Raw genomic sequence first — 8,272 nt, 5'->3', positions numbered from 1 at the left:
GAGCAGGCAAAGTTCAGAAGCATTATGAAAGGAAGGCTGTCTGGTCACCATGAAGCTATTGTGCATCACAGAAGACAAAAACTACAGGTCGTAATGTTGCAGGCAGTCTGAGTTAGATAGAAAATTGTAGGCAGTCAGACAGGGTCAGGCCCTTGAAGTAAATGACAACAGCCAGGCACCTTACAACTGTGGGAAGGATAGAGGCCCCTGCTGTAAATCGAACCTAAAGACTGGCATCCAGGATTGGTCATTACTCAGGAAAAATTATGGTCTGAAGGCCTCCCGATAAGGTCCTGTTTTACATTCATGCCCACTTGCTACGTGACTCGCTACCCCATTTGGTCCTGGGGCTAATCAATTTTACCTGAGCAAATGGTGCTTGTAATCCCATTTGTTGATCATAGTTTAGTCCCACCCTGCATCTGCCTAAGCGAGACCCCTTTGTCTCTACCTCAACCCCGCATGGTTTTACACTATAAAAGTCCCTGGAAGAAACAGCTTCCTGGGCAACCTGCTCAGGTCCCCCTTCTGTCCCTCTCTGACACAAGCTTTCCTTTCCAATAAAGTTGTACCTTCAACCTCTGTTTGTTCCTAAAATTCATTCTTCAGTTTTAGAGAACACGAACTCTTCCAGGCCAGGTTGGGAATTTCATGTCCCTATATCGGTAAGAATGATAATGAGATCTTGACTTTTCTCTTTCAAGAATTCAGTATGTCTGCAAAATCGAGGGGGAGGTCAAGTTACAGCATCTCCCTTTCCCAGACATGGGCAACTTTCCTGCCACCAGGTTGCAGGTACCCAGGCAGTGGCTGGCCTCCACTCCTGGGGGAGGGTCCTAACCAACGCATCGCTGACATTCTTGCCTTGTTCAGAAGCTTCTAGCACAGGCGTACTCCCATCAATCACAGGCCTCTGCTGCATGCTGGAAGTTGTGAAAAATACAAGTTGTTACAGAAAGGCTCTGCCGGAAGTTCAGATGCTTAAGCCCAAACCTTGCCTAGAGATGGTCCAGCCAGTGAAGAGAGACAGTCACTAACCTGTTCCTTCCTCTGTGACACAAGATAGGTCACCTTCATACTGAATGTTGTCTGGGAACTAAACCCTAGCTTTGTCCAGGACAGAAGTCAGCCTTTAGGTAGCAGGCTTCCTGTCAGGAATTCCCAGGAGGATGTTTTATGGGCCTGAAATACTCACCAAGAGCTCATGTTTGAGGGCTTGGTGCCTGTGACAGCGGCGTAAGAGGTGGGGCCCTCGAGAGGCAACAAGATTGGATTTCGAGGATTCTGACCTCACTGAATTCATTCACTGAGGGGCTGATACCAAAATGGGTTGGGGGTGGTGGGTTACATCCATTTCCTGAAGCTTGCTCCCTCCTCCTGGTTCCTTCCCTTCCTCCCTCCCAACAGGCCACCACAGCACAAGAAGCTTTGCACTGTCACAGCCTTTTTTTTCTCTTTTCTTTCTTTCTTTTTTTTTTTTTTTTTTGGCAGAACTGGGGATTGAACTCAGACCCTTACGCTTGCCAGGGAAGCGCTTATTCTACTGAGCCATCTCCCTGGCTAATAAGGGAACACTTTGGTTTTTTTTAGAGATTTGGAACCAGTGATTGAACTCAGGCCCTTAGTGCTTGCTAGGGAAGCACGTATTCCACTGAGCCATCTCCCTGGTCCTGTCACAGCCTTCTGCCCTGACATTTCATTATGTGATGGCCAAGAGTCTCAGTCATTTCGTTGTGCAGAGTTTTTCACTTTACATTGCTCAGTGCAATTCAACTGTATATACCATATTTCTTTTCCTGGCCTATTATTGATGGATGCTTCAATTGTTTGAAATTCAGTGTTACAACAAATGCAGTGTCTATGTGCATCCTGGTGTCTTTTGGTGAATCTATGCATTTAATTTTTTAGGTATATTTAATTTTTTTTAGAGATTTGGAACCAGGGATTGAACTCAGGCCCTTAGTGCTTGCTAGGGAAGGCTTATTCCTGGTTTTTTAGGTATACACCCATAACTGTTAAGTTATACTGCAAATATATACATACATAGCTTTAGAGGACTTCTAGATATTTTCTCAAAATGGTGCACCATTTTACAATTCTGCCAGCACCAGAAGGGAGGCTTGGTGGCTCTGTGTGTTGTCAATATGAGGTGTTTTCAATGTTATGACATTCTAATCTGTGAGCAATTGTCCATCTTAATTTATATAGCATTTATGACACTGGAGTGTACATGCTAGTATCTTAAATGTGCATCAATTCCTTTCCTTAATATGAAAATAATAGAAAAAACTCTTAGCTGGTTACATACTGGCTCAACTGCTGAGCACACTGTCAAACCTCCCTTGCAGCTACAAGTGGGTTCATAAGTTAGAGCTGGTCAATAATTTATGATAGCTCCAGCTCCACCCCACCCCCGAGGCACACTGAGACTCTGAATGAGTTGGGTGTGGTGGTACACGCCTGTAATCCCAGTGCTGGGGAGGCTGAAAACAGGAGGATCACTATGAGTCTGAGCTACGTAGTGAGACCCTGTACTAAATACATAAAATTCTTTAAAAATTCATAACAGAGGTATATGTGCCACTTGATATTGCTCTTTTTTTTTTTTTTGTGGAACCGGGGATTGAACTCAGACCCTTGCGCTTGCCAGGGAAGCGCTTATTCCACTGAGCCATCTCCCCAGCCCCTAATATTGCTCTTGAGTCTACTTATCATGTTGATGATACTGTTCTTGGTCCATTAAATCTATTGGGCAAGTTCTTTCCAGTGTAAAGAACCTAATGAATACACTCTTCCTGGTCTACTTTATCTATTGATTTTTGGTCTATCTTTTTAGGGTTTATCTACTTTTTTGTCTTTTGGAGACAGGGTTTTGCTATGCAGTTCAGGCTGGTCTTGAACTAGTGATCCTCCTGCCTCAGCCTCTTCAGTGCTGGGATCACAGGCATTTGCCACCATGCTGGCCTCAATTTGTTATGATTTAGATTAAGAATGTCCCCCAAAGCTTCATGTCTTGTGGAAGACAGGTAGATCATGGGGGTGCTATGCTCACTAGGAGATGAGTGTGTGCTGCTGGCCTGGAAAGGTGGGGCACTGGAGTGTGAACCGAAGGGTGCATATCCCTCCCTGGCTGCTTCCTTCTCTCTGTGCTTCCTGGCCACCAGGATGTGTGTAGCTTTCTCCACCCAGACCCTTCCACCACGCTCTTCCTCCCATGGAGACACAGATGGAACCTGAGCCAAAGTAGACCTCTTCTCATCAAAGTTGCAGGTACCTTGAAAATTGGGTGTCTCAGCCATGAGGAAGTGACTAAGACATCACTGATCCTGTTCTGGGGACTCTATTGATCGTGCGCTTCGTCTGGCTGAGTGTCTGGGAGCATCCAAATCAAGGAAGGCAAATTTCCTCCCCTCCTTGGCTCTGCACCCATCTGTCCACTGTGGCGCACAGAGACTCCGAATCTCGCTCCCTGCTACATGCAGGTGTGTATGTGTGTCTGGACCTGTGGCCCAGGTCGGAGCAACTGCAGCTCTCCTATGTATCACTTTTACAGCGGGTTTACAGAGGAACAAATTTAATATAAAATGTATGTACGAATACGTAAAGGATTTGCAAGCTAGGCTTACAACGGCTGCCTGAGGAAGCAGGGGTAGAAGAATGCAAAAACGTTCCTCAGAGGATTCAGACAAAGTTGGAAAGAGGCCTGGAGCTCACTGCAGTCTGGTATGAGTCTATCAGATGGCCAGACAGTCTGAGGTATAAGATTAAGAGTCTGTGCTGGAAGCCGTGCGGAGCTGGAGGTGAGATCCAGAAGCCATGGCGAAGACTGCAGCTCCTCCTCTGAAGGGAAAACGTTCTTCTTCCTCCCATTATGCTCCGGCCAGGCCACAAGCCTATAGGTTGGTGTTACCCGCATCTAGGGTGGGTCTCCTCCTCCTCTCTGTTGGAGGCCTGCTTGTTGGCAAACCACAGACACACCTGGAGCTTTATTCGTCTGCCGGCAGGTCTTACTCCTGTCAAGTTGACACATCACAAGCACCACCACACTATCCCCATCGAGAGCTGCAGATCCACGGGTCATCGTGAGGTCCAATTAAAGCCCTCCCATTAGACTAGTAACACAGAGCAAAAGAGTGTTTGTCATCCATTTAGATCCTGCCTGCCAGCAGCCTTGGGCCAGGAGAGAAGGGGACCAACACCCAGAAGAATCAGAGAGGAATTAGAGAAGAAGAAACAGAGTCAGAGAGGGGAGTGACAGGAAGGCATGACACAGCTGCTGAGCCCCTGAATCTAACAGCGCCTGCAAGCACTGTGTGATGCCAGCCAGCAAGAGTGTGCGCAGTGTTTCTCTCCTGGTGACCGAGCCCTGTCTCCATTAATACAGTAAACAGGGCCAAGGAGGTGGCTCAGTAGAATAAGCGCTTGCCTGGCAAGTGCAAGGGTCTGAGTTCAATCCCCGTTTCCGCCAAAATATATAGGAAACATGAGGATGATTTTACACTAACATTACATGAGATGCTGCAGATTCTACTGCCTTTGTAAGATGGCAACGTTAATCTGACAGCCAGTAGAGGGTCTATCCAGATGGGATGGATAGGAAAGAATAAGAATTTTTTGCAGCAACTCTTGAGATGAAACATTTTCTTGAGGTCCTTGTGTAGGCAACAGAATAACAGACTGTGTGCAAACTTGTCCCAAGGAAAAACTACAGCTCAGATGTCCAGAGCTTAAAATCTTGGGTAGCTGGTTACAACTTTGAAATATTTATTAGCCCATTACTAGAGTATAATATTCAAACTTCCCTATGATGACTGTAATCATTATGTGTATCTAAAATGTACTAATGCACTTAATTAAAAAATAATTTATAGAGAAAAAATGTATAATATTCAGTGTATAAATAAGCAGTTGGATTACATTTTGAAACAGTTTGAAAACTGGATTCTTATATAGCTGGTTTCATTTCTGCTGTCTTTGACACTGTGCAGTTAGAAGCACCATCCTGAGAGGAAGTCTGCAGAACACCAGAGTGGAGAGGCCCATGGACCGCAAAAGAAGGAAAAACTACCCAGGAACAAATCTACTGAAGTATCCAGGGCCTGGTGTAGATGAGAGAGGAGTGTGATGACTTTGTAGTCATCTCGTGGGCGGGAGACATTGCTGGGGTGCAGGGGTAGGCATGGGAGGAGATGCTGCTGGGGGCTGCCAACACAGGAGGAGCAGGGAGCACCTGGGAGGGCAAGGAGGAAGTGCCGCACTGGTCAGGCTATGGTGGGACTGGCGCACCTAGCAGCATCACTGACTCTGACTGTCCTCTGTTGGGAGCTGGGGCAATGCACACCCGCCCCAGAATACTTGCACTGCATCCACGTGGCAAAGGCTGGCTTTACTCCCCACTGTGCACAGGGACGTGGGAAGGGCTGCACGCAGAGTGTGCTGAGGGCTAGATTATAGCCCTGAACAAGATCGAGCTAGTACTCTGGTTTGACAGCGAAGACATCACGCAGGGAGCAAAGAATAATAGTTAAACCTCAGCAGCCTTTGTTTATATTTTTGCTGCTAGAGCCAGCTCCAAACTTCCCCATGTGGGTGTAAGGAAAGCAGCCCTCTGTGGAGAATGGGGTCACAGGAACAGTGAGGGGCACAGGAGGGGACCAGGGGGATCTGAAGGCTTCAGAATGCTGAGTGACTTTCCTCTTCCAGCCTAAGCATGTCCTCTGGTTGCCTGGGGTGATGGGGGAAATCTCTTAAATTTGGGGACTGGCCAGAAAGGACCTCTACTGGGGTGAATGAAGGACACGGACTATGCAAGGGTGATGTGGAGTGGGTCCCTGCTTCCAGCAACTACTACAGCAGAGGTGCTATCCCATACCACGGAGCATCTCTGGTCACATTCAGAAGTCATCTCTCCGGACCTGATGCAGGTTCTCTGGCCTCCAGGAGCCATTTCTCCACTTTCTGTGCTTACCCCTTTGAGCCTGAACACCAATATCCACACCACAGCTGGACACAGCCCATCAGCTCTCCCAGAAATGGACTGTTCCCTACTTGGGCCTGGCTCCTGGCTAGCCCACACACCCACACTAGGCAGAAGCAGAGATAACGAAGAGATACGTTTCTCTACACAGCTGCTAAGTGGTGCATGAAGCCAAGTAGTGTTTGTGTCACTTAAGCTGTCACACCTGTGCCTCTGCTCACTTGGGATTTAAATGCCATCTCCTGCTCCTCTGCTCCCCAGTGTTGTTGCTCTGACAGAGAAATGGAGAGAGAATACCAAAGACACCTTAATATCCACTCAGCATTTCTAGGGAGGCTCAGTGACAAACTGGCTGGCAGGATGTCTTCAATATGCTTGAAATTAACGTTGGTGAGGAAGGCAGGTGGTTTCGAAGAGTGATTGGACTTCATTCAGCTATTCTTCCACCTGTGTACAAAACCTGCCACGATAAAATGATAGACAACAAGAGGATTCCCTGGGGGATTCACTGTGGGGGCCCTGGGCTATCAGGTTTGAGGGAGGGGAACAGGAATGTAGCCCTCCCACCTGTGGGATGTACTTGGGAGCTTCTTTGACATCTCCTGTACTTCTGTCCCATCCCCTTGCACATAGACTAGACAGGATTAGGATTCTGGATACTCTCAAGTCCAGAGGTACAGCAGTGGGCCCTCCATAAGAAGGCTCCCTTGCCTTAGGCTCACCTCCACCAGGGTTTGAAAGTGTGGAGGTTCCGGCACTCACTGACAAGTGCTACCTGACCACTCAGATGCAGGGCCCCTCTGTGGTGGCCCCTGATCTCTCTTGACACTGGTCCTGCAGGGGTGGCCAAGCATCTCTGGCTGGGAAATCTGTCAGCAAGCACTCACAGCAGTTGGAAATCTGCTCTCTCATCTAACTTTCACCCATCTGTGCTCATTCTGCTCTTTGGGATCCTGCGGGGCAATCCTTCTTCCCTGTGAAAATTTGCAAATAGGTGGATTATGATGTCTTGGGCTCAGACATGTGGAACTCCAGATGGAAGGCTCCTGGTAGGACAGCAACCCTCCCAGGCATGCTGGTGGCTCTCAGATAGCAAGCAAGGACACAGCTATCTAGAGGTGGCCCTCCTTCCTGTGAAGAACCATGGAGCATGCCTTGCCATGTCTGCAGTACTTGCATTTATAAATCACACACATGTACCCTTCCTCAGACCGTGGGTTCTGTGAAATCAGCCTGGGCCCATCTATTCCTAGTATACCCTGAGCCAAATGGGGGGTGACCTGATGCATGAACTCCTCCCATTGAAAGAAAGCAGAGAGAAGAAATCTCTGCTCCTTCCCTGCAATTGTCACCAGCACTGAAGACCAGGCATACACTGCATTCTCCACATTCACACAACTCTCTCAGAAGGCCATCCTGTCCTCAGACCGTAGACAGGAGAGAGCTGAGGGCCAAGGTCAGCTGGAAGCAACTGCGCCAAGCGTCAGGGTACTCCAGTCAGACTCCAGCTGCAGAGTCCTGGGGCAGAGGGAGAAGAGCTGAGCTCCCATCTCACTGGCCCCAGTTTGGCCACTCTAACCTTCCATGGTCTGCGAATGGTCTCCTTCATGGCCAACTGCCACCCAGCTGAGAGCCATCTGCAGCCTAGGAGCCAGGCCTGATTCTCACACTGGGGGGGAGAGTCCTGGTCTGTTTTTGTTGGAACTGCCCCACCCAGGGGAGGGGTGCATCTGTGTCTCTGTGTAGAAATGATGGCCATGTTCTAGCACCAACTTCTGAGGGCCCCTCAAAAGGTTAATCACAAAGTCTAAGAGCTACGTTGAGGCCCCTTTGCCACCTGGCACAGAAATGTGCATTTAGCAAAGGGTTGGTATGCCCAGGGGTCACAGGCTTGGTGCACAGGCAGGTCAAGTGCCTGGCAGAACCAGGGCTGGGCTGTAGGAAACCTTGGGATCTGTGGGAGTCCGGAGAGGTGGCAGCCCAGGCCTCCTGAAGGATCAAGCGGTTCATGGGGAGTTGGTGAGGAAGGAGGAGAAAGGGCACCTCATCTAGTTACTGTGCCCTTGACCAGCAGAGGCCTTGCAAGGGACCCAGGAGGTGGGGAGGTGAAAAAAGGGTGAAAATGGGGAAGAGGAGGAGGCAAGTTGGGGAGGAGAGTTTAGAGCACAGGGGACCAGAGGACAGCCTAGGAGAGCAATCTCAGGAAAGTGAAGAGGGAGAAGAGAAGGGAAGTGGAGTTGGAGAAAAGGAAGGCGAGGGGAGGGGAGGGCAGGTGGGGGAGGAGCGGGGAGGAGG

This window comes from Octodon degus, unplaced genomic scaffold (assembly GCF_000260255.1).
Source record: "Octodon degus isolate 3935 unplaced genomic scaffold, OctDeg1.0 scaffold00192, whole genome shotgun sequence".
Taxonomy (NCBI): Eukaryota; Metazoa; Chordata; class Mammalia; order Rodentia; family Octodontidae; genus Octodon; species Octodon degus.
Note: the sequence above shows the minus strand (reverse complement) of the source record.